Genomic DNA, 11,934 nt, shown 5'->3' with positions numbered 1-11,934 from the left:
CACATAATGTGACATTGCCACCACGCTGCCCAGGAACACCAACAATGGCCAATCACATTACGGCCTCTCCTTCTCCTCTTGGTGAGATTAAACCCAGCTTCATCCATGTAGATGTATTCATGGGGTCTTTCCATTGCATCCAGTTGAAAAACCCTCTGTAGAAATAGATCTAGTTTTGTAAGTGATACGGAAAAAGTGATTTAGGCCACTAAAGTAAATCGCTACTTAGAGTAATCAACATTGAATGTGTCTGGATATATGCCAACCTGTACATACTGGAATCTTTGCTCTTTGACTCTGTCTGAGTTGCGATCAAAGGGCACTCTGTATAGCTGTTTCATGCGCAGTCGTTGCGCTTGAGGACACGATCAACAGTATAGAGGCTGACACTGTTGATACCCTCAAAATTTGCATGGTCCTCAATGATCATCTGGGTCTCTTGGTGTGGGGAGAACATACCTGTCCTCCCACCCCCATGTGGTAGTTTTTCAATTCTACAAAAAGAGAACATGGAGTTACAAAAAATATACATGGAATACTAGGCCTACAAACAGTTAGACCAACCCTCCATTACAATACTACAGTACATTGGTACAGTGATGTACTGAAACATATATTTACTTACAGTATACTGTGGTACAGTATATAGTATGTCATACAGTAATTGCTGTCAACATTTACATACTGTACTATAATGTCAAAAAAGGTAATTACCTGTTCTCTTCTCTAAATCTTCGGATTATGGTGGACACAGTGAATCTACTGATGTTTGGTTGTACCCTTTGTCCAGCCCCCTCATGCTCATACCATGGACAAGAACATGGTCAATCACAGTAGCTCTGATTTCATCAGATATTACTGTTCTTTGTCTTCGTTGACCACCTCGACCTCCTCTCACACAAACTCTTCCTCTCAAATTTCTATCCATTCCCAGAGGAAAAAAAACTAGAAAAGAGCTCTCAAAAATGTCTCATACATTTCTCCTAGACAACAATGAGGTATGTGTGAGACCAAAACGGAGATTATGGCTTATTTCTCCTGTTTCTCATGATTTTCTCCTGAGAAAAAGCATCACAAAATCTCAAATTAGTCTCCTTTTGAGTTTCAAAATAGATCTCATCAAGCTCTGAAATAAGTCTCAGATTTTCTCAAGTTGTGTGGCTCTTTTTGATCTCAGGCAGAGATATCAGAGAGCTCTCTTTATAAACTCAATCTATTCACATCCTAGTCTCATTCGTGCATCTCATGTTGCACTCACCCAGAAGAAAAAAACTAGAAAAAAGCTCTCAAAAATGTCACAAAAGGTCAAACCGGCGTCTTGTCACCCTACACATACCGGTACTAAGGTTAGGTAACGTTAGCCTTAAACCTAGCTAGACTACGTGGCTATGAACATGAGAATGTTAACATTAGCTAACTAATAAGTAGCTATATGAACTCGTAAAAAACCACGTGAAACCCGGCACCTTGGCCAAAGACACATAATGTTACAAAAGGTTAGCTAACGCGTTAGCATTAGACCACATGCCTATGCACTTGTAAATGTTAACGCTTAGCTAACTATTTGGTAGCTGCCACAATAGAGAACCTATTAAAAGCAGCGGAAAGCCCGGAACCTCTTCCGAATTAGCTAGATAACACAATCAGATTATAAGACAGCTCCTAGCCAAACCTAACTAGACTATGCAGGTTGTCATGGGGATAAATTGTGTTCCAAAGTTCTACTTTGGTAGGGAGAAAATGACATTGTCATTATTAAATAGGTGAATATGGATAAGTTACATGAGGGTTGCCCCTTTGCAGACTTTGTATGTTAATAAAATGCAGTATTAGATAAAAGCTAACCCAAGTGAATGCTCTCTTTTCCCCATGAAGTTAAAAAGGCAGATCTAACTGTAAAATCAATTGTCAAACGTTTTGATATCAAGTCACAGCATGAATATTTCTTAGTTGTTCCTTAAGTGCTTGGTGTCTTAATTTCATATTTTTCAAGTATATTTTAACATGTTTATCAATTCTTGAGTGTTGTAAAATGGTTAAATTTAGCACTGTCTCACAAAAGGTATCAGTGCAAACATTCTGAGACAGGGAGTAACCTAGAACTGCATTTACATTTTTATTTACATTACTTTTATGTATTTCACAGAATGGATTGCCAAGGGGAAAATTGTAAAAAAAACAAAAAAAAACGAAGAACATGAGACTGTATGAACCAGACCCCGGCTCACCCAAAGATGACCAGGATGGTAATTGAATCATTATCATTTTACTGCACATCTTTTTAATGTAATTTCTTTAAATAAATATTTCTTAATTTTAATTTATTTTGGATGATATTATGATAATAATCTAACAATATATTTTGTTTCTAGGATTAGGGCCATAATGGACTGACTACCACGCTGGCCAGCCAAAAACTAATCCAGAGAGTAGAAAACAAAAACAGGGAATCCAAAAACAAGAGCAGAAAACAAACCAGAATCTAGGGATGGCTGAAGTGAAACTGATGTTCCGAACTTTCCGAGATCCGCCGCGCAGATGTTTCGAAACACTGATCCGAAGCGCGATTCAAAACACTGATGTCACGTGACTACGGCTAAATGAAACACCAGAGTGTTTCACTAGTGTTTCAACAGGTGGCATGGTCCGCCAAATCAGCGTTTGATTGACAGGGTCGGGAACACACATCGCACATCAGTATAAAAGTGAAGTCAACGCACCTTGACCTCGTGGGTTTTTGTGAGATGAGTTTGATTTTGAGATAGCGGATATTTGGTGATATAGTGACATTCATAGTGCGAGTTGTTTAGTTATATTTAGGCTTACATTTAAATTTACACATTGACTGATAGACTGAGACAGACAGAGTATAGACCTACATACAGTGACACATTAATAGATAGATAGATAGATAGATAGATAGATAGATAGATAGATAGATAGATAGATAGATAGATAGGACAGGACAGTTTATGGGAACGTTTTAATGATCGTATCCGTAAAACCCAGATTATACATAATGCTACAGCTGAAGCCACAGTGGAAGTGAAAAAATACCACAACTATGCGTTTTTGCCCAGAACTCCTGATCCCCTAACTTACTGGAAAGAGAGAGCAGTAATCTTTCCTCATTTGTATGTCCTTGCTAAAAAATATCTTTGCATGCCAGCAACAAGTGTCCCTTGTGAGAGGATCTTTTCAAAGGCTGGAGAAATTATCTGTAAAACACGAAGTAGGCTAAGTCCTTCCACAGCAGAGAAATAAATATTTTTGAATGAAAATCTATAAAAAAGTGAGACATTGTGGCTTGATTTCTTTTATTAATATTCATTTTTTATGACCAAAATAGCATTATGCACAGTGAGGAGTCTGCAAGCCTTACAAGCTTCACATATTAGAAAAATAATACAAAACAATAATACATTTTTTATTTTTTTAATGGCTCGTTATCAAGGTTGTTTCAGATCAACACCTGCAAGTGACCACTAGGTGTAATCGTTGAGACGGGTGTCAGATTGTTTCGAAGCCTCGACACAATATGACACATTTGCTTCAACTGTTTCACTGTTTCACGAAGCCTCGATCTGCCCACCACTACCAGAATCTAGAGAAAAAAGGAAATCCGGGGAGCAAAGAACCGGACAAAAACTGACTCTGGGAGACACGACAGGTATGAGCAAACACACAAGACCCCAAACTGGCGACAAGACACACACAACTCCAAACTGACACACAAAATGATCTGACACTGGACAATGGGAACACTAAGACTAAATACAGAGGGTAATGGGATAACACAAGACAGGTGACACAAGGGCTGGGAAACAGGTGAATCACATTAAGCAGATCAATCAATCAAAAAGGAGGGAAAACACAAGACAGGAAGTAAAATAGACAAGACAAGACAGAAAACCACAGACTTCAAAATAAAACAGGAAACAGAGCAAAAGACAACACAGAAAACAGACTACCAAAATAAGACAAAACACCAAAACCACAACACTGAAAGCCTAAATTAATTATAAATACAAGTTAAAAAGCTACTTGATTTGCAGAATAGTAAATCCTTTGAACCTAGTTATTATTTTGAAATCGTTGGACTTTTTCATGTTTTGTTTTACAACATCCACCGCACTAGTTGCCGATTAATTTAATAATTGAATAGCCAGCAACACACACCATTTGCTTGGTGTCCTTTGTGGTGCAGGGAATTAAATCCCCAAAGATCCATTCAAAAGAGAAAATTCCCACACACCTTTCACCTCTATATAGTTTGTCAATGTTTCAGTCATGGGTACTTTCTGAGGCTGAACGATTAATGGCATTTGCAATAATAAATAAAGAATAAAGAATATGTTAAACGCACTCCTAATTGCAAAGGCTGTGATTTGGTCACTTGACTTGTGTGGGATTATTTTGGTTTAAAAAGATGATGATGCGCAGCTTCAGGTATTGTGCAAAACCTGTCTTTCTAACGTTGCAACCTCACAGGGTAACCCTATGAACCTGTATCAGCACTTTAAAAGAAACCCAAAGCCAACTACGACAGCTGCGTGGCTAAAATGCCGAACACCAGGCATCACTCACCGAAATGTTTGAAAGCGTAACGTTAACCCCATATGAATGTACCTTTAAAACGGAACGAGGACATTACTCAAACAGTAACGGAGTTTATCGCTAAAGACATGATGCCGCCTTAGTACCGGTCACCAAGCCTGTGTTCACGGCTACACAGAGTGTCTGTTTAGCACCGGATAGATGGATAGACTTGGTGTGAGTATGAAGCACTGACCGAGCTGGATTGGAGCCGGAGTTGCTAATGGTGAGAAATCAGGATCACTATGGCTGGTAGTGCTATACCTCACTTCACTTTAGTCTGCGTTGTGTGTTGCTGTTGCATTTAACTTTGAGTTACCTAAACATTTTCAAAGAGGTACAGGCAGCTATGTTCTCCTTTTTATTCTCTGCATTTTTGTTTTGTTACTGACTGGAGATCAGTTATATAATTGTGTGTGTGTGTGTGTGTGTGTGTGTGTGGCAAAAACTGGACATTGACTATTTCCCTGGTAACAACTTAGGATTTTCCACACCATGGTTAAAGTATGCAAGGGGAATTTAATTTGTGCTTTCTTTTATTCTTACAGCCTACGTCATGCTTGTGGAACTCTAGATGGATGGACACCTGTGGAGAAGGCCAAGGTTAAAAAGCCTTGACTACCAAATGCTGCATGAGAATCGCAAAGACATGGACAATATACATTCTTGAAAGTGGCACACCAGAGAGGTGGACAGATGTTGAGTTCAGATTTTCAGAAGTTCTTGCTGCAAATGTTCAGCGTCAGTTAATGTAAACTGAAAGTGCTGTTTTTGAAAGTGTCTCGACATTATGGAAAGGATCACTACAGAGATAGATCCTTCTTAACATTTAATAAAGGCTCCATTTGTTGAAAGTTTCCCTTGATTTTAATTTTTTTAAAATGTATTTATAGACATATATATGTATGACTCACATATTGCTCAATATTAGCTCTGGTACTGCTTATTTTCTTTTCCAAAGGAGAACAAAACGAGACTGAGCAAGTTATCTCCATCACGTCTCAACTATGACTCCTAAAAATATTGCTCTGTCTCACCTATTTCTCCTAGTGAATTTTAGGAGCAACATATATGACATGGGTCGGACATAAATGAGAACAAAATGAGTCATTAACAAGACTGAGCAAATTATCTCCATCACGTCTCAACTATGACTCCTGCTGATATTGCTCTGTCTCACCTATTTCTCCTAGTGAATTTTAGGAGCAACATATATGACATAGGTCAGACAAAATTGAAATAAAAACAATGCTGAACTGATAATCACAGTTCTCCTCTCCTGAGCTGTAGAATAGCAACCATTGAGCAATAAACATGTTCCTCTTGTGGGTTGGCGGGCCTCACAAACCAGTGCTCTCTGAACTGGCTTATATGTTCCCTCACATCATTAGCCACAAGTGTGATCAATTTTGAGTTGTTGTGTTCAAGTGGTGACACCTGTGCTTTAATTGTGTTTGACTTTTGTCACCTGTGCTCACCATTATGCAGCACAGGTGCATCACAATGAAAATGTGTTGGCAAGTTGTGTCTAAACAGATGAAAAGTGCTTATGGTTTTGCACCAAAGACTTAATGATTCAATCAGTGGGTTCAGGCAACTGAGCATTTGGTTCAGACAATAGGGTTTAGTGTTTTAGCAATTGAGAAAAACTGTAATCTTAACAGTATAAATAAGTGTGAGAGAGACACCAGAGACATCAGAGCAACCGGGACCCTGACATCAGGATCTTCATCAAATCACTTCTGCTGAAATCTGACCATGAAGGCAAGTTTACAACTTTATATATCTGATGGTTTGGCAAACACATTTTAATCATTTGTGGCCCCAAATTTTGGACAGGGATAGCAAAAGGTTTCAGCTTGCGTAACAGAGTATTCTAGCTGTGCATGAGAGCGATACCAACTGAATAAACTAAATGAAAACATCTCTTCTGTTCCAGCTGGTTTCAGTCGTCCTCCTCCTGCTGGCTCCTCTATTGATCAGCTGCCAGCAGCTTGTTCTGCCGGTAGACTGTGGTGACATTTACCAAAATGACAACAGACGCCCAGTGGAGTGTACACCATCTATCCCATCGAGCACGCCTGCCGTCCCGTGTACACTTAATCCTCTCTGGGATGCAGGTTGACCTTCAGATTAGGGCTTGGTATCACTTATGATTTCACAATTTGATTCAATTTTGATTCACAAGGTCTTGCTTCACTGAACTTTCTGATGTGATATCCGTCAGGTTAGGGAATTTCAGTCACAACACCAGTTCATCTTTGATATAAAAGAGTTTCTCAGAGAACTTCTTCTGCAAATTGTGAAAGCAAGAAGCAACCCTCAGCTATTTTTTTTTTTTAAATAATGTAGCAGGTTAATGTTTACATTAAGAAATTACCCCGAAAAAGTTTGTTTAAAGTACTTAAACCGAACAGGACTAACAACAGGGTGGAAATTGCCTCTCTGCACAGTGAGGCAGAGCTTACTCAAGCTTAATCTGCTACAAAGTGATTTTAAAATTAAAACTGTTTAAAAAAAAGGCTATAAATCCATGTTGTAATGTATCACTTGTTGAACCAAGTTAGCCTGTATCAAATAAAATAGAAAGCATAGCCACATTGTCAGAAATATTTGTATTAAAGAACAAAGAAAACCGCTTTCCAGTCAAGTTAAAATGTTTCAGTACCAAAGACAGCACAGAGAGCGACAGCGTTGGTGCTGAACAGGGCAATAGTTACTGCTAAATACATAAATATAGGATATGTTGTCTCCTATGTGGTAACTCTGGTTGGGCGGGTGAAGTAGTAGAACTGATTTAAGTACATTTGGATACAGTTTTAGTTAAAGGACCACATTAACTAATACCTGTGTTTGTGTGTAGGTGTACTGTGACATGGGTTCACAAGGAGGACGGTGGACGGTGAGTATTTTAACTAAAGTCAACACTTCCTCTAGTTCCTTCACAATAAATCACATTCCAGTAAAATCCTTGTTGTCTGGAAACATGAGCTGCTCAGATATTGTGTGTGTTTAGCTAGTTAACCCCCATCCTGTTCCCCCAGGTGTTCCAGAGGAGGATGGACGGCACGGTGAACTTCTACAGGGGCTGGGATCAATACAAGACCGGCTTCGGTATCGCTGCTGGGGAGTACTGGCTCCGGGAGAAATGAAACCAAACTAACAGTCATGACTTTATGAAACTGTTTCTAAATGTTTGTTTGTTTTCAGGTCTGGAGTCTCTCTACCACCTGACTCAGAGGAAAAAGTAACGAGCTGCTGGTCGACATGGAGGACTTTGAAGGAAACAAAGTGTTCGCTCGTTACTCCCCATTCTCCATCGACCCAGAATCCTCTGGATACACACTGCATGTTTCTGGATTCACTGATGGAGGAGCAGGTGAGGTTTCCACATTAAGGACGAGAATTTCAGCCATTAATGTTGTGGAGTGTGACATTGGTTCATGCTACATACTTGTCCCTAAACAAATGCACAAAGAGTTAAACGAGTTGCTGCGAAATGTAATCTGTCCTCTGTTTATATTTCATGAATCGCATGACAGGTTTCATATTTTATCTAATGCTGTTTTCATGAGGAAATTTAACAGCAAACAAACCTTGTCAATGATTTGAGTGTTTATCAGGTTTAGTGTTTGGTACCATATCCTGAACTTTTTATGGTGCTGACCGAATTGGCGGTAGTACAGATGACCGATTCACGTTAAATCAAACCGTGCCAAATTTCTTCGCGGTTAAACTTCCTCTGAGACAGACAGGCAGAACAGGGTTCTCTATGCCCCTGGTGACTGACTGACAGGTTGGAGGTTGTAAGGCAACTTTGTTTCTAGACAGGTAGCACATTTCAGTAAAAAGGCAATTCACAAAAAATAAATTTAAACCTTCATGAAAAATAAATATTAAAAAGGCTAAAATAGAATAAGATACAAAGAAGAGAATTTAGAGTATAGTTAAAAAAATTAATAAATATTTGATTTAATAGGTTGTAGGGATGGGAGAGGCAGGGGTGTATTTTGTGTGGAGTGTAAAATGTTTTTAATAAATAACAAAATGTTCAGAGTAAATGGAATTATGTTTACATCTGAAATGTTTATTCTCTTATGGATTGAGGGTAAGGGGAAGCACCCAAAAAAGTGTTAAGATGACTCAATCTGTAGATTTATTGTTTTATCTATCTATCTATCTATCTATCTATCTATCTATCTATCTATCTATCTATCTATCTATCTATCTATCTATCTATCTATCTATCTATCTATCTATCTATCTCTCATAATAGTCATTAAACGCAGTGTTGGGAAGGATACTTTCAAAACTTATTCCATTACAGAATACATGCCCAGAAATGTCATTTGTAATGTATTCCGCACATTGCTTAATCTGAGTAATTTATTCTGAATACTTGGCGTGCTTTCACATTCCATTTTTATAAGCGTAGGAATGCAGCCATCAAATGCTACTTACTAAACAGGCCTATTCTGGTGTGTTCTTCTGTTCCAACTGGCTGAATGTGTTAGGCCCAAGTCTCCCTGAACGTTCAATATATTATGATTTGCTGTAGAGGAACAAAGACTATAGGGGTATGTTTATGCAAAAGATGTTTTGCTTGGTTTAAAAAGAGAAGAATTGACAAATTTTTTTCCCTCTTTTCAGTTTCTTTGTTTACTCAGCTGTTAAAAGTGGGGAAAATAGCCAAACCTAAAATATTCTGTATGGAGTTCCTTCTTCCCATTTGTTTAGATATTTTCAAATAAGACATGTAGTCAACTTGGAGCATGGTTCTTTGCAAGAACCTGAACCATCAAAAAATTATTTTATAATGAACAATATGGAGGAAAAATAAGAAACTTTATCTCAAAGATTTGTTTTATTACAAGCTCAAGGGTAAATGCAGACTACTTAAGACAAAAGTGGGGAACAAGACCTTCAGATTGAAATACAGCAAGAAGATTGGTCTTTTATTTGCAGGAAAGTACATAAACGCTCTTATAATTTAAGGCATAAATTAGCATTATTTAAGACGATGCATAGGGTCTATTATACCCCCAGAGAAATTAAATAAAATTAACAGTGAAATATCATTCCTTTGTTGGCGTTGTAAGAAATACAAAGGTACTTTTTCATATGCTTTGATCATGTGAACAACTTTTGTTATTTTGGAAATTTGTTAACAATTTGTTATAATATTAATCTGAAAACTATGAAGAGAAGCAGGTGGGCCGGGTTAGGCGGAAGCTGCAACTCCTCATTCCCTTACTATAAGCTTTATCAAAGACGAGAGTTTTACATTCATTCTTAAATGCGGTGACAGTTTCTGCCCCCGAACCCAGATTGGGAGCTGGTTCCACAGGAGAGGAGCCAGGTAACTGAAGGCTCTGGCTCCCATTCTGCTTTTAGAGACTCTAGGAATCACAAGTAACTCTGCATTCTGGGACGCGCAGTGCTCTAGTGGGACAATAAGGTACTGGGAGTTCTTCTAGATATTGTAGGTCATCCAGGATTTTATATTGTTAATGCACGCTTGAAGTTTAGCTAACTGACTGATTTTTGTCGGATTTGATTGGAAGTTAATTGAGTGTTTCCTAATATTACCAAGTGGGAAGCATATATAAGGAGAATATTATTGGTCCAAGCACTGAGCCTTGTGGAATGCCATGGCTAACTTTAGCGTACGTGGAGGATTTATCATTAACAAATTGAGATCGATCAGATAAATAGGACTGAAACCAGTATAGAGCGATTCCTTTAATGCCAACTAAGTGTTCCAATCTCTGTAAAAGGATGGTATGGTCAAACAGCACGAAGATCTAGTAAAACAAGAATGGAGACAAGTCCTCTGTCTTCAGCAGTTAGAAGGTCGTTAATAATTTTCACCAGTGCCGTCTCTGTGCTATGATGCTTTCTAAATCCTGATTGAAAGTCCTCAATTAAACTATTGCTATGTAGAAAATTACATAACTGATTAGCTAATTACCTCTCGCAAGGATCTTGGGAGAAAGGGAAGGTTAGATATAGGTCTATAGTTTGCTAAGACCCGGAGCTCCTCTCACGCCCAACTTGGTCATGGGCTCTCAGTCATACATAAACTCGTGAAACGGAAGTATTTTCATGTAATCCATTGATTTTAAACAATATAACTGTATTCTAAATACCAACTATTTAAATTGTAACTGAATACAATTACTCATAATTTGTGTTCTGAATAGGTAGCATCGGTACATGTATTCCGTTACTCCCAACACTGATTAAATGTCACCACTCCAGTGTTGTTAGTTCAATGGTTGTATTATTTAGTAATACTTACTGTAGGTAGAGAAGTAGACTGTGGTATTACTGGAGTAAATGCACTCCAAAAACATATCCTTGTTAGTTGTATCATAATGTTCTGATTATACACTTGTGTTTCTGTAGGAGACCCCCTGAGAGGTCACAATGGACAGAAGTTCTCCACCTTCGATAAAGAACAGGACTCTGATGTAGCAAGGCACTGTGCCAGAACATTCTTGGGGCCGTTCTGGTACAACGGATGTTTCTTAGCAAATCCAAACGGTGTTTATCGTTGGGGTTTGACAGCACTCTCTTTGCTGTTGGGGTGGAGTGGGACACTTGGAAAGGTGATAACTATTCCCTGAAGGCCATCAGCATGAAGATCCGTCCTGTGCTGTAGTTCTCCAGGACCAACGTCCAGCAGAATATCAGCTCATCTCTTCTGATTTCTTTCTCTCATTAAGCATTTAATTTCACAACAGGTTTTAAACTGATGTTTGTAAATCTTGTTACTAGGGTTGGGTACTGAAACGCTGTGCCAATAGGGCACCGGTTCCCGTAAACGGTAGTAGCGAGACCAAATAAGCAGCATTTTCGGTGACTGACTCTTTTTTATTTTTTATTTTATTTTTTTTTTCAGAAGCAACGCTGTACAGGACACTATGTTACCGATTAAACCCAGTGGTGGTAAAATGCTGACCGCTTACGTTAAGCGGTGTAAAGTGACCGTATTTCCCTGTAGAGGATTCAGACACCAGGACGTAACAGTCTGTCTGCAGCTGCCGCTGTCGGAAAAACAACACAGACGGTGCGTTTACTTGAAACTCTCCTCGCCAGCCTCATGCTGCATTCAAAGTTATTGTAAATTACCCTTTTCCCCATCTGTTGCTTGTGTTTAGTTGTTTAACAGCAATTTACTGCTGAAATAAGTCATTGTTATAAGTTATTGTTATTACATTATTAATCAATCATTTAATTTCGACCATATGGCCATAGCAACAAGCTGTTTTTAATGTCACCAACTGTTTTGTGGTCTTTTTCATATTTGATATTATTTACTAAATATATATATTT

At 38.4% G+C, this 11,934-nt stretch overlaps 1 pseudogene; it reads left to right on the top strand.

Annotated features, from left to right (window-relative positions):
* The first annotated feature begins 993 nt into the window (after window positions 1-993).
* LOC120551562 lies at window positions 994-11,546 on the top strand (annotated as a pseudogene).
* Window positions 11,547-11,934: the final 388 nt, after the last annotated feature.

Source organism: Perca fluviatilis, chromosome 21 (genome assembly GCF_010015445.1).
Source record: "Perca fluviatilis chromosome 21, GENO_Pfluv_1.0, whole genome shotgun sequence".
NCBI lineage: Eukaryota > Metazoa > Chordata > Actinopteri > Perciformes > Percidae > Perca > Perca fluviatilis.
The sequence above is the reverse complement of the archived record's forward strand: the minus strand, read 5'-3'. Positions and strand labels throughout refer to the sequence as shown.